This window comes from Mesoplodon densirostris, chromosome X (genome assembly GCF_025265405.1).
Source record: "Mesoplodon densirostris isolate mMesDen1 chromosome X, mMesDen1 primary haplotype, whole genome shotgun sequence".
Classification (NCBI taxonomy): domain Eukaryota; kingdom Metazoa; phylum Chordata; class Mammalia; order Artiodactyla; family Ziphiidae; genus Mesoplodon; species Mesoplodon densirostris.
Window position 1 is genome coordinate 125,178,773 of NC_082681.1, and position 14,007 is coordinate 125,192,779.

Sequence of the window (14,007 nt, forward strand, 5' to 3'; positions counted from 1 at the left end):
TGTATGGTCCAGATTATTTACCTGTAACATTTTAATTTCTTACGCTTTTAAAATATTTCTATACATAGCAAATGTTGGAAATATTTCTGTGATTTTCAAGGTGGCAATATAATGACAAAAAAAGACTTCAAGAATTAGCACCTGAAAAGGAACTCACATGCTATTCTTCTTATGAAAATAAGTCCAAAAATCCAAGGGAAGGTCGGGGTGGTGGCTCTGGCGCATGCACTCACCGTCTGTCCGTCCATGGGGCCTGAGTTGCCTCGGTAGTTTGCAGACGGCTGGGAGTCTGGACTGCTACCCTGCACGAGTCCTCCTGCTGCTTTTCCTGCTGTCCGCCCGTCTTGGCTCCGCGATGCCGGTGGACCTCAGCAAGTGGTCCGGGCCTTTGAGGCTGCAGGAAGTGGACGAGAGGCCGCAGCACCCACTGCAGGTGAAGAACCGGCCCACCAGCATTGCATGGGATGGCCTTGATCCAGGTAAGCTGTATACCTTGGTCTTGACAGACCCAGATGCTCCCAGCAGGAAGGACCCCAAATGCAGGGAATGGCACCATTTCCTGGTGGTCAACATGAAGGGCAACGACATCAGCAGTGGCACGGTGCTCTCCGATTTTGTGGGCTCTGGGCCTCCCCGCTATGCCTGGCTGGTTTACGAGCAGGACAGGCTACTGAAGTGTGATGAGCCCATTCTCAGCAGCCGATCTGGAGACCACCGTGGCAAATTCAAGGTGGCGAATTTCCGCAAAAAGTACGAGCTCGGGGCCTCCCTGGTGGCGCAAGTGGTTGAGAGTCCGCCTGCCGATGCAGGGGATGCGGGTTCGTGCCCCGGTCTGGGAGGATCCCATGTGCCGCGGAGCGGCTGGGCCCGTGAGCCATGGCCGCTGAGCCTGCGCGTCCGGAGCCTGTGCTCCGCAACGGGAGAGGCCATGGCAGTGAGAGGCCCGCATACCGCAAAAAGAAAAACAAAAACAAAAACAAAAACAAAAAAAAAAAAGTACGAGCTCGGGGCTCCGGTGGCCGGCGCGTGTTGCCAGGCCGAATGGGATGACTATGTGCCAAGCTCTGCGAGCAGCTGTCTGGGAAGTAGAGGAAAGGCAAGAGATGGACACCGTCCCAGAGTTCCCAAGCAGTGTTTCAGTTTAGTGATGCATGTAGATTTTCTCCCCTTCCCCCTGCCCAAACCCTGAGCGGTCAGATTTATGTTTAGGGTGACTTTTCCTTCTGCCTGTCCTCTATAATTCTAGGGGGTTTATGTTTTGATCAAACTTGAACTCCGTTTTGGTGGGGGATATTTTGGTACTAGGATGGGGTCATCACAATGTTAATATAAGAATAACAGGGCCTCCCTGGTGGCGCAGTGGTTGAGAGTCCGCCTGCCGATGCAGGGGATACGGGTTCGTGCCCCGGTCTGGGAGGATCCCATATGCCGCGGAGCGGCTGGGCCCGTGAGCCATGGCCGCTGGGCCTGCGCATCCGGAGCCTGTGCTCCGCAACGGGAGAGGCCACGGCAGTGAGAGGCCCGCATACCGCAAAAAAAAAAAAAAAAAAAGAATAACAACCCAGACGTTAAAGAAGAAAAAAATTCTGGTAAAAAGACCAGGTCTGCAGTACTAGAACAGAGCATCAAAGAATCTTTAAGGGGGGTTGAAAAAAGAAAAGATTGATTGCCTCTGCCTTTGTGAGCCCGAGCCCAGGATTGTGTGTGACGGCATCTTCTGGCATGTGTTTTCACAGCCCTGTCTTTCATTAAGAGAACCAGGGGCCGGCACGTCCGCTAGCCCCCAGTGTGATACATCTCAGGCTGGTTATTGGGTGTCAGTGTCCCGCTCTGGCTCCTTTAAAGAGCAATACTGAAAAAAGCAATAGGGAGAGCTGCAGGGCTGAGTGAGAGGTCATCAGAAATCCGAGTCTGTGCCTGTTAAATTGATCGCTCTTCGGTGTAGGAAAAGCCGGTCTGGAGTTGCTGCATGTTGTGTTAATTCTGCTATTTGCTTATAGTTGAATAAAAATAAAAACTGTGTAGATGAAAAGAAAAAAAATATCCAGGGGGAAAAGTAGCAAAATAAGTCCAGTAGCATGTTAAATATAATCAACTGAGTTTATCTAAGGGTTGTATTAATGTAAAGAAATTTACTACTTTAATGCACCAAGTGGTAAATAAAAAGCCAATGATTATACTAATAGATGCTGAAAAGGCAGTTGTTAAAATTCAACAGAAATTATTATTACTATTATTTTTTAAAATAAATTTATTTATTTTTGGCTGTGTTGGGTCTTCGTTGCCACGTGCAGGCTTTCTCTAGTTGCGGTGAGCAGGGGCTACTTTTCGTTGCGGTGCACGGGCTTCTCATTGTGGTGGCCTCTTTTGTTGTGGAGCTCGGGCTCTAAGCGCATGGGCTCAGTAGTTGTGGCATGCGGGCTTAGTAGTTGTGGCTCGGGGCTCGAGAGCGCATGCTCAGTAGTTGTGGTGCACGGGCTTCAGTAGCTGTGGCACACGGCTCAGTAGTTGTGGCTCGCCGGCTCTAGAGTGTAGGCATGGCGCACAGGCTTAGTTGCTCCACAGCATGTGGGGTCTTCCCGGACCAGGGCTCGAATCTGTGTCCCCTGCATTGGCAGGCAGATTCTTAACCACTGTGCCACCAAGGAAGTCCAACAGCAATTACTGTTAGAAGGAATTTTTCAGTAAACTAGGAATAAAAGGATACTTTTATCTCTATGACAAAACAGGATCAACAGCTAGGTATTACTGTTGAAAAGTAAGAGAAAAATTTTAAATCATTTTTAGATGACATGAAATATAGGACTGCTTTCCAGGAAAATGCAAGAGAATAGGTTGAAATAGGTTGAAAAGGGAAACTAACAACTGACAGTGTATGCGCACACACAAGTTCATGCCAAAAGAAAATTGAGAAAAATGAACACTTTGGCAGTAAAAAGGGCAAAGGATCAAATAAGTAATTTATAAAAAAAGAAATACAAATGGCCATTCAACATATAAAATGTTCAGCTTTACTATGAAACAAAGAATTGCAAATCAAAGCAGTATTTATATACTGCTGTAGCATTTGTTTTGCCAAAAGAATTTCGAGGAGCATAATGTCTGGTTCAGGATACTGGAAAATGAACACGTATATACTGCAAAAAATATGTACACTGACATATACTTTTGAAAGGAAATTAACATGTATCAAAACCTTACATTTTTGCATAACTTTTAAAAAATTGAAGTATAGTTGATTTATAAGGTTATATTAGTTTTGAGTGTACAGTATAGTGACTCAGTATTTTTACAGTATTACAGTACTCAGTATTTCATTATTATCCTCCATTAAGAGTTATTACAAGATAATGGCTATAATTCCCTGTGCTGTACAATATATCTTTGTTGCTTATCTATTTTACATGTAATAGTTTGTATATTTTTTAAGTTGAATTATAGTTGATTTACAATATTATATTAGTTTATTTTTGTATAACGTTTGACCTCAAAATTTAAATTTTAAGAATTTATGCCAAAGATATTCTTATAAATGACAAAAAAATTGTTACCTTCCAGAATATTTATTACAGCATTTTTTATTATAGTAAAAAAGAAAAGAAATTACATTGAAAAGCATATGATATATCCATAAAATGAATGCAATATTAGACCATCATTAAAAACTGTATTAAACGGGCTTCCCTGGTGGTGCAGTGGTTGAGAGTCCGCCTGCCGATGCAGGGAACACGGGTTCGTGCCCCGGTCCGGGAAGATCCCACATGCCGCGGAGCAGCTGGGCCCGTGAGCCATGGCCGCTGAGCCTGCGCGTCCGGAGCCTGTGCTCCGCAATGGGAGAGGCCACAACAGTGAGAGGCCCGCATACCGCAAAAAACAAAAACAAACAAAAAAAAACTGTATTAAAGAGGAATATTTAATGATATGGAAATACATTAAAAATAAACTGTTAAATTCAAGAAAGAAGGTGACAAAGCTTAATAATAGTATAATCCCAGTTTTTTTGAGATATAGTTGACATATAACTTGTAAGTTTAAGGTGTACAACATACTGATTTGATACATTTTTATATTACAATATGATTACCACTGTAGCATTAGCTAATACGTCTATCTCGTCACATTATTATCATTTCTTTTTTGTGGTGAGAACAATTAAGATCTAATATCTTAGCAGCTTTGAAGTTTACAATGCAGTATCGTTGACTACAATCACTATGCTGTGCATTAGATCTCCAGAACTTATTTATCTACTAGTTGCCACTTTGTACCCTTCAACATCTCCCTAATTCCCCCAGCTCCTGGTAACCACCATTCTACTCCCAGTTTTATTTTTAAGAAGAAATTTATCTGTATTTACACACACACACACACACACACACACACACACACACACACACACGAAGACCCAAGGCTAAGAAAGATATATTCCAAATATTTAGAAAACATTAACAATGGTCATTGATGCTGCTGGAATTACAGGTGATTTCTACTTTTCTCTTCTGGCTTTTCTGTTGCTTTCTTTTTTTTTTAACTTTTAACATGTAAGATTTTTTAAAAATATTTTATTGTGATACACATACAGGAAAGTGCACATTTCTTAGGTGTAAAGCTTCATGAATTTTTACATATGTTCACATCCATGCATGCACCTCTGTTTTTTCTATAGAAAACCTTTATTGCTATTTTTTCTACCTTTAAAAAAATGATACAACGAGCATTTGGAAATCATAATTCAAAAGAGAAGAGATTTTTCTTCTCTTTTCAAATGAGTGGCTTACACTGACAAAAACTCAGCATTTTACTGTCTTCAATCCTCCTCACATAAGTGACTAAGTAAAAGCAAAAGGGAGACATTTGATACTTTGATGAAGTTTTTGTTTTTTTGTGTTTTTTTTTTTTTGTTTTTTTTGCGGTATGCGGGCCTCTCACTGCTGTGGCCTCTCCCATTGCGGAGCACAGGCTCTGGACGCGCAGGCTCAGCGGCCATGGCTCACGGGCCCAGCCGCTCCGCGGCATGTGGGATCCTCGCGGACCGGGGCAAGAACCCGTGTCCCCTGCATCGGCAGGCGGACTCTCAACCACTGTGCCACCACGGAAGCCCTGAAGTTTTTTTTTTTAACATCTTTATTGGAGTATAATTGCTTTACAATGGTGTGTTAGTTTCTCCTTTATTACAAAGTGAATCAGTTATACATATACATATGTTCCCATATCTCTTCCCTCTTGCATCTCCCTCCCTACCACCCTCCCTATCCCACCCCTCCCGTCGGTCACAAAGCACCGAGCTGATCTCCCTGTGCTATGTGGTTGCTTCCCACTAGCTATCTACTTTACGTTTGGTAGTGTATATATGTCCATGCCAATCTCTCACTTTGTCACAGCTTACCCTTCCCCCTCCCCATATCCTCAAGTCCATTCTCTAGTAGGTCTGTGTCTTTATTCCTGTCTTACCCCTAGATTCTTCATGACCTTTTTTTTTATTTTCCTTAGATTCCATATATATGTGTTAGCATACGGTATTTGTTTTTCTCTTTCTGACTTACTTCACTCTGTATGACAGACTCTAGGTCCATCCACCTCACTACAAATAACTCAATTTCGTTTCTTTTTATGGCTGAGTAATATTCCATTGTATATATGTGCCACATCTTCTTTATCCATTCATCTTTTGATGGACACTTAGGTTGCTTCCATGTCCTGGCTATTGTAAATAAGCTGCAATGAAAATATTGGTACATGACTCTTTTGAATTATGGTTTTCTCAGGGTATATGCCCAGTAGTGGGATTGCTGAGTCGTATGATAGTTCTATTTGTAGTTTTTTAAGGAACCTCCATACTGTTCTCCATAGTGGCTGTATCATTTTACATTCCCACCAACAGTGCAAGAGTGTTCCCTTAAAGGAGGCAAGAATATACAGTGGAGAAAAGACAGCCTCTTCAATAAGTGGTGCTGGGAAAACTGGACAGGGACATGTAAAAGTATGAGATTAGAACACTCCCTAACACCACACAGGAAAATAAGCGCAAAATGGATTAAAGACCTAAAAGTAAGGCCAGAGACTATCAAACTCTTAGGGGAAAACATAGGCAGAACACTCTATGACATAAATCACAGCAATATCCTTTTTTATGAAGTTTTAAGGTGAAAAGAAGGCTGAATCAGATTTCTGTCTCCATAACAGGGCTTTGTTCCTTGATGCAAATAATCAGCTTTGGTACCGGCTCTGTCTATTCCCTCCCCGCCCCCAGGATGCCTTTATCTAGTCTAACATTTCCTGAGATAACTTCATCTAGTCTGACTTCGTTTTCAGGGGTCAGTTATGAGGGCCCTTCCTTCTAGGAAATTTCCGTTTCATCTAATAGTGAAATTTCTGGAATGACTAGGCTAACTTTTGGCCACTTCTCTCTCTAGTACAACTTTTCCTGACTCTGTGCCCTGGCAACCAAGGTGAAGGAGATGAGGAAAAGCTCCTTAAATGGAGTTAGCCAACAGCAGTGGGTCAGCCATGATAAGCTATCACCCTAACCAGGAAGGGGAAATGAGAAGTGTAGCTGTTGATATGTTTCTTGTTGCTGCTTTAAAAATCCAGATTTTCTGTTTAACAGCGGGGTCACCCGATCTAATTTTTCCATTCATGGTTTTCAGGCAACGAGGTGGAATCTGGGGACTGAACACATGCAGAGGCGGCGTGGTAGAGAGGAAAGTCCCGACACTGACCCGCTGGGGGTCTTGATTGGCACCTGTAGAATGCCCACTAGGGGAAAGGTTCTTCTCCACTCACTGCCGTAGTCCTCAGAGCATCTCTGAGGTTTCGTTACAGTTTCAGTTTTGATCAGTGATGACCCTGAGACACAGTCGGGTTCAGTGTGGTGGAGATAGGGTTCACGTGTAAGTCATCCAGGCTGGTAAAGTGACACCTATTCCACTCCCTGTTGCCAGCAATGCCTTAAACACTGGATCCTCGGTTTCCTCGTATGTAAGATGATTATACTACAGCAACTGTGGGGTGCTGTTTGGAGGATTAGAGAAATAGTTCGGCAAAGCTGGTTCATGGTCGGTAGCTCCTAATTACTGTCGTATAGCTGCACTGAGCAATGTAGTTGCTTAGCCACATGTTTCTACTTAAATTAAATTAACTTAATAAAAGTTCATTTCCTCAGCAGGACTAGCCCCATTTCAAGTGCTCAACAGCCACCTATGCCTAGTGGTGCCCGTATTGTACACATATTGTATAGTGCAGATATAGAACATTTCCATCATCACAGAATGTTCCATTGGATAGCACTGCTGTACATCATTAACTTTTGATTTTACACAACTACCAGAGCTTAGCGCTGAGCAAAACCATTCTCTTTGAATTGGAAACTCTCCTGAATGTTTACCTGTGGAGGAGAGAGTCTAATGAGGCCAGTCTTGGAAGGGTGTCCTTTGTTCACCAGAGATAGAAAGGGGTGATGTTTGTTTCCTAAATTAAGAGTCTATCTATTCGCCAGAGATATTTCAGCCCCGAAAAGATGGGAAGTTCATGCCAAGGTAAACCTCCAGAGAAAGGACTCATTCTTTCCACCGTGCATTTAACCAGACAACAACAGAAGCAAGGTTGGGGGAGGATTCCGACTTTTGGGTCAGCAGAGAAAACATTCTTTGGAGGTAGAGTTTGGAAAGGACAGCTAATCTGTTTTCCAAACAGATTTTCATAAATAACTGACAGGAGATGGGCTGCTGCTCTCCAAGTATTAACCCAGATGATGGGGGTTAATCATTAAACCTTTCAGGTGGTGGCTTGCTTGTTTGTCTGATATTCTAATCCGGGTCACAGAATGGCTAAGGCAGCTTTAAGTGAAGGGTGGATTTTTTTCCCCTCCGTTTGCCTTGTGTTTTCCACTTTGAAAGAATGTTGTGGCTGCTCTTTCTTCTAGTGACTGCTATTCATGCCGAACTCTGTCAGCCAGGTACGTAAGCCTTGAAACTTCAAAATAGATGAACAGTTTTCTAAATGATTGACAAGTCTCTGCCTGAAAGACTTCTTTATTTTTCTAAATCTGCCGTCGTGTCATGGCTGGAAAGTTGAGCCTGTGAATATTTTATGAGTTTGAAATAAACATTTCAACCATTGAAGATGATTGCAGTTAAACTTTCCGGAGTATCTGGGGCAGTTTACTTGCAATTCTGTTGATTCGAGCTGCATTAAATATTAGGATTTATCAGGTTCCATTTTGGCAGATTTTATCATCATATAGTGCTCTCTCTCTCTTTTTTCTCTCTGGCAGATGCAGAAAATGCTTTTAAAGTGAGACAGTCTCAGAACAGCTCTGGGACATAAAGCGGTAAGTGAAGAAACTTGTATGTTCCTTTAAAATTTTGTTTGCTAATAACACTGCTTTCTCTGCATAGTTATCTTAAACTTGTATAGGTTGCTTCTAAAGACCTCAAATCTGATATTTTCTTAAAGCAAAAAAGATTGTAGTAAAATAGAAATTGTTAATAAAGTGATTTTGCCTGAAGTATTTAATGTGCAGTGTACGCTGGAAAATACGTGAAGTTCTGTGCTACCCAAAACAGTTTTGCCAGCCTGCACGTGTCCACCTAGCAGAGCGGAGCAAAGGGGCCTGAGTCAGGCTCTCAGGTATGGGTCGGGGTCTGCTCGCCACCGTTGTGGTCATTTGAACTTTGTCAGTGACGTTTCTCATCATTGGAAGGAGGGCATGTTTCACCCGCATGAGATCTTTCATAGCACAAAATGTTCCAATTCTCAGGTGAGGTTTCTTCAATTCTTCTCAAATATCAAAGTAATAACACGAAATATATGCTTATGAAATTAAAGTTAACAGAATACTCACGGGGCTCCGGTAGCTATAGGAACAGTAAAGACTGTTGAATTAATAAGATGGAGTTGTGTCCTTCTAGTTTCGGTTTTCCGGCATGGTCTGTGACAGTTTTCCCGAGTAGAAGGTGATAGACGCCTCAGGCTAGAGATGACACAAGAGTGCTAAGGATACTTGGAAGTGTTCAGTTTGCAGGGCAATCCACCGTTTTGTTCGCTCAGTGAGTGATAATCATTCTAAGCGCCAGCATTCCTTGAGAACTTAGTTTACTTTCTAGCTGGGACCCTTCTAATCACTTTGCTCACGTCAGCTCATTTAGCCCTCACAACAACCCTTTGAGGAAGGTGGCATGGGTATTCCCATTGTCGTTAGGTGGGTGAGAAAACTGAGGCGCAAAGACATTACGTGGCCTACTGAAGATCTCAAGTCAGCAAGGGGCAGGGGTCAGTTTTGAACGCAGGCAGTCTGACTGCACAATCCACCATCTCTGCCAGTGCGTAGGGTTGCTTATCCCAGGTTGCTCTGAGGGCAGGCACCATGCTGGATGCTGGGGATGCAGTGCAGCTAAAACCAGGCTTATCCTTGCCTTTGGGGAGCTTATAGTAGTGGCATTGGTTGCACATTAATGAACCAAATGCAAGTGTGTAATCTTGACAAGCATTACAGGGAGGAGAAGTATGTAGGGGCTTTGGCCTCATGAGGGGCCGCAGTAACTGGCACTTGCTGTGAGGTCTAAAGCATGAGTAAAAGTGAACCAGGGGATGAAAGGAAAGAGGGTGGAGGGACCAGCACATGCAAAGGCTTACTATAGGAAAGAACTTGGGGAGAGTGAAGGGTGGAAGGAAGGGCGAGGTGCCTGGAAGAGGAGCAGTGAGGAGGAGCATGGCGCGTGATGCGTTTCGAGAGGAACGAGGGGTCAGGCCAAAGAATGTGTGGACCGTGTTGAGGAGTTTTGACGTTATCCTCTTTTTTTAAATTAATTTACCTATCTATTTATTTATTTATTTCTGGCTGCATTGGGCCTCCGTTGCTGTGCACGGGCTTTTCTCTAGTTGCAGCGAGCGGGGGCTACTCTTTGTTGCTGCGCACGGGCTTCTTATTGCGGTGGCTTCTCTTGTTGCAGAACACGGGCTCTAGGCATGCCGGCTTCCGTAGTTGTGGGACGCGGGCTCTAGAACGCAGGCTCAGTAGTTGTGGCTCACAGGCTCTAGAGCGCAGCCTCAGTAGTTGTGGCGCACGGGCTTAGTTGCTCTGCAGCATGTGGGGTCTTCCTGGACCAGGGCTCGAACCCGTGTCCCCTGCATTGGCAGGCGGATTCTTAACCACTGCGCCACCAGGGAAGTCCCTGATATTATCTTTAAAGCGATGAGGAGTTTCGTGAAAGGGGTGTCATGACAGAATTTGTGTTTACAAGACACTCTGGCCACAGTGTGGAAGACAGAGTCAAGGGGACTGGAGTAGGGAGGAGGAGCCAGTTGGGAGGCAGTTGGAGCAGTGCAGGTGGGAGATGGTGGCTATTTGGAGTGCGGTGTGTTGGTGGAGAGAGGGGGCAGTGAAGGGATTTGAGAGCCACGGGGATGGGATGACAAGGAAGAGAGGACGAGGGGTCAAGGATAAGCTTTGGTTTCTAATCATGCAGCTGGATGCATGATGGCCCATTTACGAGTCAGGGAACAAAGAACCAACAAGAAAACCATGGCTTTAATTTTGGACTTACTGACTTTGAGGTATTATTGACAAACAGGCAAGGACAGAGCTGGCTTGAGATACACATTCCTGTGTCACCTGCACTGAGGTGGTAATGACAGGGCTGAGGAAGAAAGCGGAGGGTGGCAAGAGGAGAGGGGCTAGCCTTGAGCTTAGCGATTCTCGAAAGCTTAAAGCCCTTGTAGAGGAGGGTGAACCTGCAGAGGAGGCGGAGGGGCAGGAGGAAAACCAGGACGATGCTGTATCACGAAAGGGAAGAGAGTGTTTTCAGATGAAGGGACTGTTCAAGAGCATCAGATGCCATTGAGAGGCCAAGCAAGGCGTGACTGAAAACTGCTCATTGTGTTGGGCAACGTGAAGGTCGTTGGTAATGTGAGAGAGCTGCTTTGTGGAGTGGAGGGATTGGAAGGCAGATGGTGGAGGAGGTTAAGAATAAGTGGGCAGTGGGGCTTCCCTGCTGGCGCAGTGGTTAAGAATCCGCCTACCAATGCAGGGGACACGGGTTTGAGCCCTGGTCCAGGAAGACCCCACGTGCTGTGGAGCAACTAAGCCCGTGCACCACAACTACTGAGCCTGCGCTCTAGAGCCCGCGAGCCACCACTACTGAAGCCCATGTGCCACAACTACGGAGCCCGCGTGCCACAACTACTGAGCCCACGTGCCTAGAACCCGTGCTCCGCAACAAGAGCCTGTGCTCTGCAACAAGAGCCGGTGCTCCGCAATGAGAGGCCCGCTCACCACAATGAAGAGTAGCCCCTGCTCACCGCAACTAGAGAAAGCCCACTCACAACAACGAAGACCCAACACAGCCAAAAATAAATAAAATAAATAAATTTATATAAAAAAAGAGTAAGTGGGCAGTGACCATGTAAAGACAGAAGGATGGACAAGTCCTTTGGGAATTTTGGCTGTGAAGGGCAGGAGAGAGACAGCGATGGGTAGAAGAAGCAGGACTGAATAAAGTGATTTGGTTTTGCTGTTGTTTTAATGGGAGAGACTTGAGCATGGTTCAGAGTCAGTGGACATCCTCCAGTCAGCACTGAATGCACAGAAGAGAGGGGGAAACTGTATTGTTTAGATCCCGGGAAGGGCCGAATGGAAGCGTTCCTAATAGAGGTGGACAGATCAGCCGTTGACACGAGGAGAAACACCACATATGGCCCTTCGGGGGAGGACGTGGCTAAGACATGTGCCTATGGAGGAAGTTTTATACTTGGTGTCAGGAGGGCGGGGGAGTGTAAGTGGATGACTCGAGATGTATCAGTAACTTATAAAACAAGAGCGCCTCGTGAGAGTGAGGTTTGAGGGGAGCACTGAGATTTGGGGAGGCCTGAAGGAGCTTTGAAATAGTCCTTGTGGGGCCTCCCTGGTGGCGCAAGTGGTTGAGAGTCCGCCTGCCGATGCAGGGGATACGGGTTCGTGCCCCAGTCTGGGAGGATCCCATATGCCGCGGAGCGGCTGGGCCCGTGAGCCATGGCCGCTGAGCCTGCGCGTCCGGAGCCTGCGCGTCCGGAGCTTGTGCTCCGCAACGGGGGAGGCCACAACAGTGAGAGGCCCGCATACCGCAAAAAAAAAAAAAAAAAAAAAAAGAAATAGTCCTTGTGAACCATGAGAGAGAGAAAACTGATGGAGAATCCTAAGGGGATCCCAGGCAATTTGGGAGTAGGTCATCATGAGTTTAGAGTTAAGCCACAAAAGCTGTTTTGTGATTTTCTCCAGTTACACTTGATTACCACCTAAAATATGGGGTCAGCCACTTCAGTTTGCTAGGGCTGCTGTAACACAGTACCACAGATTGAGTGGCTTAAACAACAGAAATTTGTTTTCTCTCATTCTGGAGGCTGGAAGTCCAAGATCAAGGTGTCAGCGGGGTCGGTTCCTTCTGCGTTCTGTGAGGGAGGGAGGTGTTCCAGGCCTCTCCCCTTGGCTTCTAGATGGCTGACTTCTCCCTGTGTCTACACGTCTTCCCTCTGTATGTGTCTGTGACAAATTTCCTGTTCTTGCAAGGACACCCGTCATATTGGATTAGGGCCCATCCTAGTCATCTAATTGTAACCTAATCACCTCTGTAAAGACACTATCTCCATATATGGTTCCATTCTGAGGTACTGGGGGGTTAGGATTTTAACATATGAATTTCTTTGAAGGGGGGTACAATTCAGCCCATAATACACACATGCACTCAAGTTTTCAGCTAAGAATATAAAAAGTAAAATTGTACCGGTGTTAATAAAGGGAAGGAGGCTGAGAAGGGGAGTCAGTTTATGAGGGAAAGGTGAAAGGAAAGAAGGGAATCAACTGTTTATGTCCAGGATGAGATGTCCAAATGCCCTATTTGTTGACTGGCTACTAATACTGCAGATTTGGAAGAAGATAATGCCATGGGAAACACACCACACTTACAATGATAGAACAGCCAGGAAACTCTATCCTGAACATTATGCTGACATGATTTATCATGGTCTCCAGTCTTTATTGTATGAGGAAGATGAGAGAGAGATGCAGACAGACAGACAGACACACACCAACACCAGCGTGGCCACAGTTAGAACCCAATGGACCAATTTTTACCCCATGCCTCTTCACTTTACCTTCGGTTTTACTTCTCTTTCAGTATGCCTGGGATACAAATGAAGAATATCTCTTCAAAGCGATGGTGGCTTTCTCCATGAGAAGAGTTCCCAACAGAGAAGCAACTGAGTAAGTAAGCAATGAAAAGTCTAAATTGATTGTTTGCAGTATTATTTGAGACAGGACATTAATTCAAAACTCAATCTTGAAAATAATGTACACATCTAATTTTTAAGGGACCCACATTTTAATTTTTTTTTTTTTTTGCGGTATGCGGGCCTCTCACTGTTGTGGCCTCTCCCATTGCGGAGCACAGGCTCCGGACGCGCAGGCTCAGCGGCCATGGCTCACGGGCCCAGCCGCTCCGCGGCACGTGGGATCCTCCCGTACCAGGGCACAAACCCGCGTCCCCTGCATCGGCAGGCAGACTCTCAACCACTGTGCCACCAGGGAAGCCCCACATTTTAATTTAACATTAAAAACAACCTTTATAATCTAGCTCAGCTTATAGTTTATATCATGTTCTAACAATGCTCTTCATTCAATAGGCACTATGAAGACAATATAAAAATTTGTAGTTACATGTCATAAGCTTTCTACATTTCTCTCTCTATATATGTATAAATATTTCTCTTGCAGATAGATAGATGGATAGATAGATGAAGATAGAAAGAAAAGAGTTCCCTTCTCATTGTATTGGTCTGCTCTGGCTGCCATAACCAAATACCGCAGACTGGGTGGCTTACACAACAAATTTATTTCTCACAGTTCTGGAGGCTGGGAAGTTGAAGATTAAGATGCTGACAAGGTAGGTTTCATTCTGAGGCCTCTTCTTTCAGCTTGTAGGCAACACCAAATCTTTGTATGCTCACATGACCTCTTCTTTGTTGAGGGGGAAGTGG

The 14,007-nt window shown here is 44.8% G+C and overlaps 1 pseudogene; it reads left to right on the top strand.

The window, feature by feature from the left end:
• The first annotated feature begins 355 nt into the window (after nt 1-355).
• Nucleotides 356-1,089, top strand: LOC132482499 (phosphatidylethanolamine-binding protein 1-like; annotated as a pseudogene).
• Nucleotides 1,090-14,007: the final 12,918 nt, after the last annotated feature.